Source organism: Scyliorhinus torazame, chromosome 24 (genome assembly GCF_047496885.1).
Source record: "Scyliorhinus torazame isolate Kashiwa2021f chromosome 24, sScyTor2.1, whole genome shotgun sequence".
NCBI classification, from domain to species: domain Eukaryota; kingdom Metazoa; phylum Chordata; class Chondrichthyes; order Carcharhiniformes; family Scyliorhinidae; genus Scyliorhinus; species Scyliorhinus torazame.
In genome coordinates this window covers 34078920-34094187 of record NC_092730.1, presented here as the reverse complement: position 1 = coordinate 34094187, position 15268 = coordinate 34078920, and the positions used below count along the sequence as shown (strand labels likewise).

General features: G+C 46.8%; 7 non-coding genes across 7 annotated transcripts; all 7 read left to right on the top strand.

The window, feature by feature from the left end:
• The first annotated feature begins 3238 nt into the window (after positions 1 to 3238).
• On the top strand, positions 3239 to 3320 carry trnal-cag (transfer RNA leucine (anticodon CAG)). The gene has a single exon. It is a non-coding gene; the product is annotated as a tRNA-Leu (tRNA).
• Positions 3321 to 5061: 1741 nt separating this feature from the next.
• On the top strand, positions 5062 to 5143 carry trnal-cag (transfer RNA leucine (anticodon CAG)). Its single transcript has one exon. It is a non-coding gene; the product is annotated as a tRNA-Leu (tRNA).
• Positions 5144 to 6885: 1742 nt separating this feature from the next.
• On the top strand, positions 6886 to 6968 carry trnal-cag (transfer RNA leucine (anticodon CAG)). Its single transcript has one exon. It is a non-coding gene; the product is annotated as a tRNA-Leu (tRNA).
• A 1091-nt stretch (positions 6969 to 8059) lies between these two features.
• On the top strand, positions 8060 to 8131 carry trnam-cau (transfer RNA methionine (anticodon CAU)). The gene has a single exon. It is a non-coding gene; the product is annotated as a tRNA-Met (tRNA).
• A 3572-nt stretch (positions 8132 to 11703) lies between these two features.
• Positions 11704 to 11775, top strand: trnam-cau (transfer RNA methionine (anticodon CAU)). Its single transcript has one exon. It is a non-coding gene; the product is annotated as a tRNA-Met (tRNA).
• Positions 11776 to 12355: 580 nt separating this feature from the next.
• trnal-cag (transfer RNA leucine (anticodon CAG)) lies at positions 12356 to 12438 on the top strand. Its single transcript has one exon. It is a non-coding gene; the product is annotated as a tRNA-Leu (tRNA).
• Positions 12439 to 14180: 1742 nt separating this feature from the next.
• trnal-caa (transfer RNA leucine (anticodon CAA)) lies at positions 14181 to 14263 on the top strand. The gene has a single exon. It is a non-coding gene; the product is annotated as a tRNA-Leu (tRNA).
• The last annotated feature ends 1005 nt before the right edge of the window (positions 14264 to 15268 follow it).

Sequence of the window (15268 nt, the reverse complement as noted above, 5' to 3'; positions counted from 1 at the left end):
GGTGAAATGGAAAACACCAGCCTCCTCCGCAGCTCCGCATCTCCGGCAACCTTGGCGCCAATTGGAAAATCTTCAAGCAAAAGTTCCTCCTGCAGATCGAGGCCTCTGACCTCGAAGCAGCATCGGATGCCAGGAAGATCACATTATTTCTCTCCACCGTGGGGGACCACGCCATCCACATCTACAACTCCCTTACATTCGCTGCCGGCGAAGACAAAACAAAATTGAAACAGTCCTGCTGATGTTTGACAGCCACTGCGACACTGAGGTGAATGAGAGCTTTGAATGGTACTTTTTCCATTAGAGGCTTCAGGGTAAGAATGAAACTTTTCAGTCCTGCGTGACCCATCTCCGCATCCTAGCGCAGTCATGTAACTATGACTCGACGGCAGATTCCATGATCCGGGATCAGATCGTTTTCGGTGTCCACTCCGACTCCCTTCGGCAGCAGCTCCTGAAAGTCAAACAGTTGACCCTCTCAGTTGCTATCGAGACATGCGTTATCCATGAGCATGCTAAGAATCGTTACTCCCACATCAGGGCGGCAGAAACTGCAAAACTGGCCTCCCATGAGGTGGAACGGGTGCAGGCCATTGTTCAAATGCACGACCTGAGCATCGAGGAGAGTGGTCGCTTTGTGCGCTTTCCCCGGGTCCCTGCGCATGTGCGCCATGACCGAGTGGACGACGAGGCCGAAAACATGACTGCACAGGTGCGTACGTCGACCGATCGCACTGCGCATGCACGATGGCGCACGAAATGCCCTGCCGTCGGCGTCATGACATCTCCGAATTGTGGCTCCACCCACTTAAAGCGGAAATGTCCGGCAAAAGGACGCCGGTGTCTACAGTGTGGCAAGCTTGGCCACTATGCAGCCCTTTGCAGATCTGCTCCACCGCTCAGCAGCCAGCGATCCCAGCTGCGGCGCAGAAGTGTCCGCTCAATACAACAAGGCATGCCAGATTCCGATCCCGACAGCCCAACAGACCCTGATGCTGAGTGCGTTAGGTCCCCATACCGGGTGGGCATCATAACTACACATGCGCTGCCTTCCACCACAACGAGAAACGCCTCTCGATCCTCAGTGTGGATTGACGAGTGGTGTGCTGTCCACACAATTAATGAAATGAAAACGAAATGAAATGAAATGAGACAAGGCTTGCATCCGATTCAAACTTCACACCGGCGCATCAGCGAACCTCATCTCAAAATCCAGCCTCGACACCATGCGCGCCAGACCAAGCATTCTTCCACCGGCCTGCCAGTTCCTTGACTACAATGGCAATGCCTTAGCTGCCAGTGGTGCCTGTCAACTAGGGGTATCCAACAAGGCGACACGGCAACACTGTGGTTTGAAATCGTCGGGCCTGATAGAGCGTCCCTGCTCGGTGCTCGAGCTCCTGAACCTGGTTCAGCGAGTCCACGCCACGTCATCATCACCGGCGACGGCCTCGCCAGCAAGTTCCAAGCCTATTTATATTCTCACTCACACCAAACGGAAGCAAGTCGCTATTTGTCAGCAGCACACCTGCCTTCTTCTTTATAACAGGAAGATCCAATACCTCCTTTTCAATGGAAAAGCGTTGGTCTCAGGACATGAGATTCCAGCTTAAATATGCACAGCAAGACCCCACCGGCAGAAGCCCAGTTCATGACTCGATAATCTGCTTCAGTGACTCTGGTTGAGGAATTAATAGTGATCCCAAGAGAAGGGTAAAATTCGTCTTCTCTTGTAAATAGTCTGGCAGGTTGGATTGTTCACATCCCTCCAAGAGGGGCAGTTGGGAACTCGGTTTCTATTGTGATTCATTGCTCGATAAAGCTTTATTTCCCTATTGGCCCCCTGTGAGTTATTACTGGATATCGTTCTATATCTATATTGCCCCTCTGTGGGGTACTACTGGATAACGTTTCCTGTGCAGCTTTAACTAAGGGTCAACTGGACTCGAAACCTTAGCTCATTTCTCTCACTCCAGATGCTGTCAGATCTGTTGAGACTTTAAAGCATTTTCTCTGTGATTCCCTCTGTGTGAGCTTTACAATGTTGTAATGTGTCATGCTGTCTCTTTCATTCTTGGGACTAATGTCGATATGAGACTGCAAGAAATTTTCTGATAGGTATTTGCTGCAAAGCAAACAGGAACGTGTGTTATGTTTACTTTTGGCGTGAGGGAGAATGTAAATAGCAGAGAATACCCTCGATTCCTCGATCTCGGTCTAATGGCCCAGCACTTCCGCTGCGCACTCTCCTCCTTAAACCAGGAGCTACAACATTACTGCCCTGCGGTAACCACACAATTATTCACTTCCTCATTTTTTTCTTTCAACAAGAACAGACGTTTGAGCACACTGATTCTGGTCAGCACAGTTCAGATAATTTACTTTCGTGCGGAATGGTTGTTCTGTGGAAGGTGATGTGATTTCTTCTGTGACGTTGTTCTGATGGGAAAGTGGGGAGTGACTGGAATCACCTTTATAAAATGAAGTTCGGGGCAGCAGATTCATCTCTCTGGGAACATTGATCACGCTGTTACAGACTTCCTCAAACTTTGCCTCAAGTCCGACCACAAAAAAAAAAGAGCACCGCGCAGAGTGGCGCAGCGGGAGCGTGCTGGGCCCATAACCCAGAGGTCGATGGATCGAAACCATCCTCTGCTATTCGTGCTCTCAATCACACCAAACGGAAAAAAGTTGCTATTTGTCAGCAGCACATCTGCCTTTGTCTTTATTGGTACCAAAGTTTTGCTTTCAGTCTTATCCACTCTTTGACACCTGTTCTTCAGCGAGCCACAGTACAGTCGAGGTGATTAAGTTGACTTCTCCCAGAACACTCTTCTGCCGCCTCTACTGGATGAACGTTCACCTGATTGGACACTAGAGGGGTTCTTCGGCTACTTGTCTGTGAGGGCAGCACCGGAAGCAGCTGTGGAGAGAGATTGCAGTCGCCAGAAAGCAACTCTCCAATGAGATACTTCACGCCCTCAGATCTTAGAGTTTCAAAACCTTCGTCTGAGGAACAGGTAGAGCGGTATATCGGACCTTGCTGATTAGAGGAAACTGATCAATGCAGCAATGAGAAGCTCCTTAACCACCAGCGGTTTGGACAAGGATGGCACTCAGATACAGGACTCTGGCTGGGGTTCAAAAGTAGGGAAAGCATGTCTTGTTTGAAATGTAATAAAGATGAAGACAGACTTTAAGTCGATTTGTGCACGGATCTTAGTTTTTGCGTCAACGCATCAGGATGGCCGAGCGGTCTAAGGCGCTGCGTTCAGGTCGCAGTGTCTTCTGGAGAATGGGTTCGAATCCCACTCCTGATATTGTCTTTTACTCCACGAGGTTAGATTTCTCCAGCAAGATTTTCAACCTCAGGAAGATCCAATACCTCCCTTTCAATGGAAAAGCGTTGGTCTCAGTACACGAGATTCCCGCTTAAATACGCACAGCAAGACCCCACCGTCAAAAGCCCAGCTCATGACTCGACAATCTGCTTCGGTGAGTCTGGTTGAGGAATTCATATTGATCCCAAGAGAAGGGTAAAATTCGTCTTCTCTTGTAAATAGTCTGGCAGGTTGGATTGTTCACATCCGTCCAAGAGGGGAAGTTGGGGACTCGGTTTCTATTGTGATTCATTGCTCGATAAAGCTTTATTTCCTTATTGGCCCCCTGTGAGTTATTACTGGATACCGTTATATATCTATATTGCCCCTCTGTGGGGTACGACTGGATAACGTTTCCCGAGCAGCTTTGACTAAGGGTCACCTGGACACGAAACGTCAGCTCATTTCTCTCCCTCCAGATGCTGTCAGATCTGCTGAGACTTTAAAGCATTTTCTCTGTGATTCCCTCTGTGTGAGCTTTACAATGTTGTAATGTGTCATGCTGTCTCTTTCATTCTTGGGACTAATGTCGATATGAGACTGCAAGAAATTTTCTGATAGGTATTTGCTGCAAAGCAAACAGGAACGTGTGTTATGTTTACTTTTGGCTTGAGGGAGAATGTAAATAGCAGAGAATACCCTCGATTCCTCGATCTCGGTCTAATGGCCCAGCACTTCCGCTGCGCACTCGCCTCCTTAAACCAGGAGCTACAACATTACTGCCCTGCGGTAACCACACAATTATTCACTTCCTCATTTTTTTCTTTCAACAAGAACAGACGTTTGAGCACACTGATTCTGGTCAGCACAGTTCAGATAATTTACTTTCGTGCGGAATGGTTGTTCTATGGAAGGTGATGTGATTTCTTCTGTGACGTTGTTCTGATGGGAAAGTGGGGAGTGACTGGAATCACCTTTATAAAATGAAGTTCGGGGCAGCAGATTCATCTCTCTGGGAACATTGATCACGCTGTTACAGACTTCCTCAAACTTTGCCTCAAGTCCGACCACAAAAAAAAAAGAGCACCGCGCAGAGTGGCGCAGCGGGAGCGTGCTGGGCCCATAACCCAGAGGTCGATGGATCGAAACCATCCTCTGCTATTCGTGCTCTCAATCACACCAAACGGAAAAAAGTTGCTATTTGTCAGCAGCACATCTGCCTTTGTCTTTATTGGTACCAAAGTTTTGCTTTCAGTCTTATCCACTCTTTGACACCTGTTCTTCAGCGAGCCACAGTACAGTCGAGGTGATTAAGTTGACTTCTCCCAGAACACTCTTCTGCCGCCTCTACTGGATGAACGTTCACCTGATTGGACACTGGAGGGGTTCTTCGGCTACTTGTCTGTGAGGGCAGCACCGGAAGCAGCTGTGGAGAGAGATTGCAGTCGCCAGAAAGCAACTCTCCAATGAGATACTTCACGCCCTCAGATCTTAGAGTTTCAAAACCTTCGTCTGAGGAACAGGTAGAGCGGTATATCGGACCTTGCTGATTAGAGGAAACTGATCAATGCAGCAATGAGAAGCTCCTTAACCACCAGCGGTTTGGACAAGGATGGCACTCAGATACAGGACTCTGGCTGGGGTTCAAAAGTAGGGAAAGCATGTCTTGTTTGAAATGTAATAAAGATGAAGACAGACTTTAAGTCGATTTGTGCACGGATCTTAGTTTTTGCGTCAACGTATCAGGATGGCCGAGCGGTCTAAGGCGCTGCGTTCAGGTCGCAGTGTCTTCTGGAGAATGGGTTCGAATCCCACTCCTGATATTGTCTTTTACTCCACGAGGTTAGATTTCTCCAGCAAGATTTTCAACCTCAGGAAGATCCAATACCTCCCTTTCAATGGAAAAGCGTTGGTCTCAGTACACGAGATTCCCGCTTAAATACGCACAGCAAGACCCCACCGTCAAAAGCCCAGCTCATGACTCGACAATCTGCTTCGGTGAGTCTGGTTGAGGAATTCATATTGATCCCAAGAGAAGGGTAAAATTCGTCTTCTCTTGTAAATAGTCTGGCAGGTTGGATTGTTCACATCCGTCCAAGAGGGGAAGTTGGGGACTCGGTTTCTATTGTGATTCATTGCTCGATAAAGCTTTATTTCCTTATTGGCCCCCTGTGAGTTATTACTGGATACCGTTATATATCTATATTGCCCCTCTGTGGGGTACGACTGGATAACGTTTCCCGAGCAGCTTTGACTAAGGGTCACCTGGACACGAAACGTCAGCTCATTTCTCTCCCTCCAGATGCTGTCAGATCTGCTGAGACTTTAAAGCATTTTCTCTGTGGTTCCCTATGTGTGAGCTTTACAATGTTGTACTGTGTCATGCTGTCTCTTTCATTCTTGGGACTAATGTCGGGATGAGACTGCAAGAAAGTTTCTGATAGCTATTTTCTGCAAAGCAAACAGGAACGCGTGTTATGTTTACTTTTGTTGTGAGGGAGAATGCAAATAGCAGAGAATACCCTCGATTCCTCGACCTCGGGCTAAGAGCCCTGCACGCTTCCGCTGCGTACTCTGCTCCTTAAACCAGGAGCTACAACATTACTGCCCTGCGGTAACCACACATTTATTCACTTCCTCATTTTTTTCTTTCAACAAGAACAGACGTTTGAGCACACTGATACTGGTCAGCACAGTTCAGATAATTGACTTTCGTGCGGAATGGTTGTTCTGTGGAAGGTGATGTGATTTCTTCTGTGACGTTGTTCTGATGGGAAAGTGGGGAGTGACTGGAATCACCTTTATAAAATGAAGTTCGGGGCAGCAGTTTCATCTATCTGGGAACATTGATCACGCTGTTACAGACTTCCTCAAACTTTGCCTCAAGTCCGAACACAAAATAAAAGAGCACCGAGCACAGTGGCGCAGCGGAAGCGTGCTGGGCCCATAACCCAGAGGTCGATGGATTGAAACCATCCTCTGCTATTCGTACTCTCAATCACACCAAACGGAAACAAGTTGCTATTTGTCAGCAGCACATCTGCCTTTTTCTTTATTGGTACCAAAGTTTTGCTTTCAGTCTTATCCACTCTTTGACACCTGTTCTTCAGCTAGCCACAGTACAGTCGAGGTGACTAAGTTGACTTCTCCCAGAACACTCTTCTGCCGCCTCTACTGGATGAACGTTTACCTGATTGGACAGTGGAGGGGTTCTTCGGCTACTTGTCTGTGAGAGCAGCACCGGAAGCAGCTGTGGAGAGAGATTGCAGTCGCCAGAATGCAACTCTCCAATTAGATACTTCACGCCCTCAGATCTTAGACTTTCAAAACCTTCGTCTGAGGAACAGATAGAGCGGTATATCGGACCTTGCTGATTAGAGGAAACTGATCAATGCAGCAATGAGAAGCTCCTTAACCACCAGCGGTTTGGACAAGGATGGCACTCAGATACAGGACTCTGGCTGGGGTTCAAAAGTAGGGAAAGCATGTCTTGTTTGAAATGTAATAAAGATGAAGACAGACTTTAAGTCGATTTGTGCACGGATCTTAGTTTTTGCGTTAACGCATCAGGATGGCCGAGCGGTCTAAGGCGCTGCGTTCAGGTCGCAGTCTCTTCTGGAGGCGTGGGTTCGAATCCCACTCCTGATATTGCCTTTTACTCCACGAGGTTAAATTTCTCCAGCACGATTTTCAACCTCAGGAAGATCTAATACCTCCCTTTCAATGGAAAAGCGTTGGTCTCAGTACATGAGATTCCCGCTTAAATACGCACAGCAAGACCTCACCGGCAAAAGTCCAGCTCATGACTCGACAATCTGCTTCGGTGAGTCTGGTTGAGGAATTCATATTGATCCCAAGAGAAGGGTAAAATTCGTCTTCTCTTGTAAATAGTCTGGCAGGTTGGATTGTTCACATCCGTCCAAGAGGGGAAGTTGGGGACTCGGTTTCTATTGTGATTCATTGCTCGATAAAGCTTTATTTCCTTATTGGCCCCCTGTGAGTTATTACTGGATACCGTTATATATCTATATTGCCCCTCTGTGGGGTACGACTTGATAACGTTTCCCGAGCAGCTTTGACTAAGGGTCACCTGGACACGAAACGTCAGCTCATTTCTCTCCCTCCAGATGCTGTCAGATCTGCTGAGACTTTAAAGCATTTTCTCTGTGGTTCCCTATGTGTGAGCTTTACAATGTTGTACTGTTTCATGCTGTCTCTTTCATTCTTGGGACTAATGTCGGGATGAGACTGCAAGAAAGTTTCTGATAGCTATTTTCTGCAAAGCAAACAGGAACGCGTGTTATGTTTACTTTTGTTGTGAGGGAGAATGCAAATAGCAGAGAATACCCTCGATTCCTCGACCAAGGGCTAATAGCCCTGCACGCTTCCGCTGCGCACTCTGCTCCTTAAACCAGGAGCTACAACATTACTGCCCTGCGGTAACCACACAATTATTCACTTCCTCATTTTTTTCTTTCAACAAGAACAGACGTTTGAGCACACTGATACTGGTCAGCACAGTTCAGATAATTAACTTTCGTGCGGAATGGTTGTTCTGTGGAAGGTGATGTGATTTCTTCTGTGACGTTGTTCTGATGGGAAAGTGGGGAGTGACTGGAATCACCTTTATAAAATGAAGTTCGGGGCAGCAGTTTCATCTCTCTGGGAACATTGATCACGCTGTTACAGACTTCCTCAAACTTTGCCTCAAGTCCGACCACAAAAAAAAAAGAGCACCGAGCAGAGTGGCGCAGCGGCAGCGTGCTGGGCCCATAACCCAGAGGTCGATGGATCGAAACCATCCTCTGCTATTCGTACTCTCAATCACACCAAACGGAAAAAAGTTGCTATTTGTCAGCAGCACATCTGCCTTTGTCTTTATTGGTACCAAAGTTTTGCTTTCAGTCTTATCCACTCTTTGACACCTGTTCTTCAGCGAGCCACAGTACAGTCGAGGTGATTAAGTTGACTTCTCCCAGAACACTCTTCTGCCGCCTCTACTGGATGAACGTTCACCTGATTGGACACTGGAGGGGTTCTTCGGCTCCTTGTCTGTGAGGGCAGCACCGGAAGCAGCTGTGGAGAGAGATTGCAGTCGCCAGAAAGCAACTCTCCAATGAGATACTTCACGCCCTCAGATCTTAGAGTTTCAAAACCTTCGTCTGAGGAACAGGTAGAGCGGTATATCGGACCTTGCTGATTAGAGGAAACTGATCAATGCAGCAATGAGAAGCTCCTTAACCACCAGCGGTTTGGACAAGGATGGCACTCAGATACAGGACTCTGGCTGGGGTTCAAAAGTAGGGAAAGCATGTCTTGTTTGAAATGTAATAAAGATGAAGACAGACTTTAAGTCGATTTGTGCACGGATCTTAGTTTTTGCGTCAACGCATCAGGATGGCCGAGCGGTCTAAGGCTCAGGTCGCAGTGTCTTCTGGAGGCGTGGGTTCGAATCCCACTCCTGATATTGTCTTTTACTCCGCGAGGTTAGATTTCTCCAGCAAGATTTTCAACCTCAGGAAGATCCAATACCTCCCTTTCAATGGAAAAGCGTTGGTCTCAGTACACGAGATTCCCGCTTAAATACGCACAGCAAGACCCCACCGTCAAAAGCCCAGCTCATGACTCGACAATCTGCTTCGGTGAGTCTGGTTGAGGAATTCATATTGATCCCAAGAGAATGGTAAAATTCGTCTTCTCTTGTAAATAGTCTGGCAGGTTGGATTGTTCACATCCGTCCAAGAGGGGAAGTTGGGGACTCGGTTTCTATTGTGATTCATTGCTCGATAAAGCTTTATTTCCTTATTGGCCCCCTGTGAGTTATTACTGGATACCGTTATATATCTATATTGCCCCTCTGTGGGGTACGACTGGATAACGTTTCCCGAGCAGCTTTGACTAACGGTCACCTGGACACGAAACGTCAGCTCATTTCTCTCCCTCCACATGCTGTCAGATCTGCTGAGACTTTAAAGCATTTTCTCTGTGGTTCCCTATGTGTGAGCTTTACAATGTTGTACTGTGTCATGCTGTCTCTTTCATTCTTGGGACTAATATCGGGATGAGACTGCAAGAAAGTTTCTGATAGCTATTTTCTGCAAAGCAAACAGGAACGCGTGTTATGTTTACTTTTGTTGTGAGGGAGAATGCAAATAGCAGAGAATACCCTCGATTCCTCGACCTCGGGCTAAGAGCCCTGCACGCTTCCGCTGCGTACTCTTCTCCTTAAACCAGGAGCTACAACATTACTGCCCTGCGGTAACCACACAATTATTCACTTCCTCATTTTTTTCTTTCAACAAGAACAGACGTTTGAGCACACTGATACTGGTCAGCACAGTTCAGATAATTGACTTTCGTGCGGAATGGTTGTTCTGTGGAAGGTGATGTGATTTCTTCTGTGACGTTGTTCTGATGGGAAAGTGGGGAGTGACTGGAATCACCTTTATAAAATGAAGTTCGGGGCAGCAGTTCCATCTATCTGGGAACATTGATCACGCTGTTACAGACTTCCTCTAACTTTGCCTCAAGTCCGACCACAAAATAAAAGAGCACCGAGCAGAGTGGCGCAGCGGAAGCGTGCTGGGCCCATAACCCAGAGGTCGATGGATTGAAACCATCCTCTGCTATTCGTACTCTCAATCACACCAAAAGGAAACAAGTTGCTATTTGTCAGCAGCACATCTGCCTTTTTCTTTATTGGTACCAAAGTTTTGCTTTCAGTCTTATCCACTCTTTGACACCTGTTCTTCAGCTAGCCACAGTACAGTCGAGGTGACTAAGTTGACTTCTCCCAGAACACTCTTCTGCCGCCTCTACTGGATGAACTTTTACCTGATTGGACAGTGGAGGGGTTCTTCGGCTACTAGTCTGTGAGAGCAGCACCGGAAGCAGCTGTGGAGAGAGATTGCAGTCGCCAGAATGCAACTCTCCAATTAGATACTTCACGCCCTCAGATCTTAGGCTTTCAAAACCTTCGTCTGAGGAACAGATAGAGCGGTATATCGGACCTTGCTGATTAGAGGAAACTGATCAATGCAGCAATGAGAAGCTCCTTAACCACCAGCGGTTTGGACAAGGATGGCACTCAGATACAGGACTCTGGCTGGGGTTCAAAAGTAGGGAAAGCATGTCTTGTTTGAAATGTAATAAAGATGAAGACAGACTTTAAGTCGATTTGTGCACGGATCTTAGTTTTTGCGTTAACGCATCAGGATGGCCGAGCGTCTAAGGCGCTGCGTTCAGGTCGTAGTCTCTTCTGGAGGCGTGGGTTCGAATCCCACTCCTGATATTGCCTTTTACTCCACGAGGTTAAATTTCTCCAGCACGATTTTCAACCTCAGGAAGATCTAATACCTCCCTTTCAATGGAATCGCGTTGGTCTCAGTACATGAGATTCCCGCTTAAATACGCACAGCAAGACCTCACCGGCAAAAGCCCAGCTCATGACTCGACAATCTGCTTCGGTGAGTCTGGTTGAGGAATTCATATTGATCCCAAGAGAAGGGTAAAATTCGTCTTCTCTTGTAAATAGTCTGGCAGGTTGGATTGTTCACATCCGTCCAAGAGGGGAAGTTGGGGACTCGGTTTCTATTGTGATTCATTGCTCGATAAAGCTTTATTTCCTTATTGGCCCCCTGTGAGTTATTACTGGATACCGTTATATATCTATATTGCCCCTCTGTGGGGTACGACTGGATAACGTTTCCCGAGCAGCTTTGACTAAGGGTCACCTGGACACGAAACGTCAGCTCATTTCTCTCCCTCCAGATGCTGTCAGATCTGCTGAGACTTTAAAGCATTTTCTCTGTGGTTCCCTATGTGTGAGCTTTACAATGTTGTAATGTGTCATGCTGTCTCTTTCATTCTTGGGACTAATGTCGGGATGAGACTGCAAGAAAGTTTCTGATAGCTATTTTCTGCAAAGCAAACAGGAACGCGTGTTATGTTTACTTTTGTTGTGAGGGAGAATGCAAATAGCAGAGAATACCCTCGATTCCTCAACCAAGGGCTAATAGCCCTGCACGCTTCCGCTGCGCACTCTGCTCCTTAAACCAGGAGCTACAACATTACTGCCCTGCGGTAACCACACAATTATTCACTTCCTCATTTTTTTCTTTCAACAAGAACAGACGTTTGAGCACACTGATACTGGTCAGCACAGTTCAGATAATTAACTTTCGTGCGGAATGGTTGTTCTGTGGAAGGTGATGTGATTTCTTCTGTGACGTTGTTCTGATGGGAAAGTGGGGAGTGGCTGGAATCACCTTTATAAAATGAAGTTCGGGGCAGCAGTTTCATCTCTCTGGGAACATTGATCACGCTGTTACAGACTTCCTCAAACTTTGCCTCAAGTCCGACCACAAAAAACAAAAGAGCCCCGAGCAGAGTGGCGCAGCGGGAGCGTGCTGGGCCCATAACCCAGAGGTCGATGGATCGAAACCATCCTCTGCTATTCGTACTCTCAATCACACCAAACGGAAAAAAGTTGCTATTTGTCAGCAGCACATCTGCTTTTTTCTTCATTGGTACCAAAGTTTTGCTTTCAGTCTTATCCACTCTTTGACACCTGTTCTTCAGCTAGCCACAGTACAGTCGAGGTGATTAAGTTGACTTCTCCCAGAACACTCTTCTGCCGCCTCAACTGGATGAACGTTCACCTGATTGGACACTGGAGGGGTTCTTCGGCTACATGTCTGTGAGAGCAGCACCGGAAGCAGCTGTGGAGAGAGATTGCAGACGCCAGAATGCAACTCTCCAATTAGATACTTCACGCCCTCAGATCTTAGACTTTCAAAACCTTCGTCTGAGGAACAGGTAGAGCGGTATATCGGACCTTGCTGATTAGAGGAAACTGATCAATGCAGCAATGAGAAGCTCCTTAACCACCAGCGGTTTGGACAAGGATGGCACTCAGATACAGGACTCTGGCTGGGGTTCAAAAGTAGGGAAAGCATGTCTTGTTTGAAATGTAATAAAGATGAAGAAAGACTTTAAGTCGATTTGTGCACGGATCTTAGTTTTTGCGTCAACGCATCAGGATGGCCGAGCAGTCTAAGGCGCTGCGTTCAGGTCGCAGTCTCTTCTGGAGGCGTGGGTTCGAATCCCACTCCTGGTGTTGTCTTTTACTCCACGAGGTTAGATTTCTCCAGCAAGATTTTCAACCTCAGGAAGATCCAATACCTCCCTTTCAATGGAAAAGCGTTGGTCTCAGTTCATGAGATTCCCGCTTAAATACGCACAGCAAGACCCCACCGGCAAAAGCCCAGCTCATGACTCGACAATCTGCTTCGGTGAGTCTGGTTGAGGAATTCATATTGATCCCAAGAGAAGGGTAAAATTCGTCTTCTCTTGTAAATAGTCTGGCAGGTTGGATTGTTCACATCCGTCCAAGAGGGGAAGTTGGGGACTCGGCTTCTATTGTGATTCATTGCTCGATAAAGCTTTATTTCCTTATTGGCCCCCTGTGAGTTATTACTGGATATCGTTATATATCTATATTGCCCCTCTGTGGGGTACGACTGGATAACGTTTCCCGTGCAGCTTTGACTAAGGGTCACCTGTACTCGAAACCTTAGCTCATTTCTCTCCCTCCAGATGCTGTCAGATCTGTTGAGACTTTAAAGCATTTTCTCTGTGATTCCCTATGTGTGAGCTTTACAATGTTGTAATGTGTCATGCTGTCTCTTTCATTCTTGGGACTAATGCCGGGATGAGACTGCAAGAAAGTTTCTGATAGCTATTTGCTGCAAAGAAAACAGGAACGTGTGTTATGTTTACTTTTGTTGTGAGGGAGAATGCAAATAGCAGAGAATACCCTCGATTCCTCGACCTCGGGCTAAGAGCCCTGCACGCTTCCGCTGCGTACTCTGCTCCTTAAACCAGGAGCTACAACATTACTGCCCTGCGGTAACCACACAATTATTCACTTCCTCATTTTTTTCTTTCAACAAGAACAGACGTTTGAGCACACTGATACTGGTCAGCACAGTTCAGATAATTGACTTTCGTGCGGAATGGTTGTTCTGTGGAAGGTGATGTGATTTCTTCTGTGACGTTGTTCTGATGGGAAAGTGGGGAGTGACTGGAATCACCTTTATAAAATGAAGTTCGGGGCAGCAGTTTCATCTCTCTGGGAACATTGATCACGCTGTTACAGACTTCCTCAAACTTTGCCTCAAATCCGACCACAAAAAAAAAGAGCACCGAGCAGAGTGGCGCAGCGGAAGCGTGCTGGGCACATAACCCAGAGGTCGATGGATTGAAACCATCCTCTGCTATTCGTACTCTCAATCACACCAAACGGAAACAAGTTGCTATTTGTCAGCAGCACATCTGCCTTTTTCTTTATTGGTACCAAAGTTTTGCTTTCAGTCTTATCCACTCTTTGACACCTGTTCTTCAGCTAGCCACAGTACAGTCGAGGTGACTAAGTTGACTTCTCCCAGAACACTCTTCTGCCGCCTCTACTAGATGAACGTTTACCTGATTGGACAGTGGAGGTGTTCTTCGGCTACTTGTCTGTGAGAGCAGCACCGGAAGCAGCTGTGGAGAGAGATTGCAGTCGCCAGAATGCAACTCTCCAATTAGATACTTCACGCCCTCAGATCTTAGACTTTCAAAACCTTCGTCTGAGGAACAGATAGAGCGGTATATCGGACCTTGCTGATTAGAGGAAACTGATCAATGCAGCAATGAGAAGCTCCTTAACCACCAGCGGTTTGGACAAGGATGGCACTCAGATACAGGACTCTGGCTGGGGTTCAAAAGTAGGGAAAGCATGTCTTGTTTGAAATGTAATAAAGATGAAGACAGACTTTAAGTCGATTTGTGCACGGATCTTAGTTTTTGCGTCAACGCATCAGGATGGCCGAGCGGTCTAAGGCGCTGCGTTCAAGTCGCAGTCTCTTCTGGAGGCGTGGGTTCGAATCCCCCTCGTGATACTGCCTTTTACTCCACGAGGTTAAATTTCTCCAGCACGATTTTCAACCTCAGGAAGATCTAATACCTCCCTTTCAATGGAAAAGCGTTGGTCTCAGTACATGAGATTCCCGCTTAAATACGCACAGCAAGACCTCACCGGCAAAAGCCCAGCTCAAGACTCGACAATCTGCTTCGGTGAGTCTGGTTGAGGAATTCATATTGATCCCAAGAGAAGGGTAAAATTCGTCTTCTCTTGTAAATAGTCTGGCAGGTTGGATTGTTCACATCCGTCCAAGAGGGGAAGTTGGGGACTCGGTTTCTATTGTCATTCATTGCTCGATAAAGCTTTATTTCCTTTTTGGCCCCCTGTGAGTTATTACTGGATACCGTTATATATCTATATTGCCCCTCTGTGGGGTACGATTGGATAACGTTTCCCGAGCAGCTTTGACTAAGGGTCACCTGGACACGAAACGTCAGCTCATTTCTCTCCCTCCAGATGCTGTCAGATCTGCTGAGACTTTAAAGCATTTTCTCTGTGGTTCCCTATGTGTGAGCTTTACAATGTTGTAATGTGTCATGCTGTCTCTTTCATTCTTGGGACTAATGCCGGGATGAGACTGCAAGAAAGTTTCTGATAGCTATTTTCTGCAAAGCAAACAGGAACGTGTGTTATGTTTACTTTTGGTGTGAGGGAGAATGTAAATAGCAGAGAATACCCTCGATTCCTCGACCTCGGGCTAATGCCCCAGCACGCTTCCGCTGCGCACTCTGCTCCTTAAACCAGGAGCTACAACATTACTGCCCTGCAGTAACCACACAACTATTCACTTCGTTATTTTTTTCTTTCAACAAGAACACACGTTTGAGCTCACTGATTCTGGTTAGCATAGTTCAGATACTTTACTTTCGTGAGGAATGGTTGTTCTGTGAAGGTGATGTGATTTCTTCTGTGACGTTGTTCTGATGGGAAAGTGTGGAGTGACTGGAATCATCTTCATAGAATGAAGTTCGGGGCGGTAGAT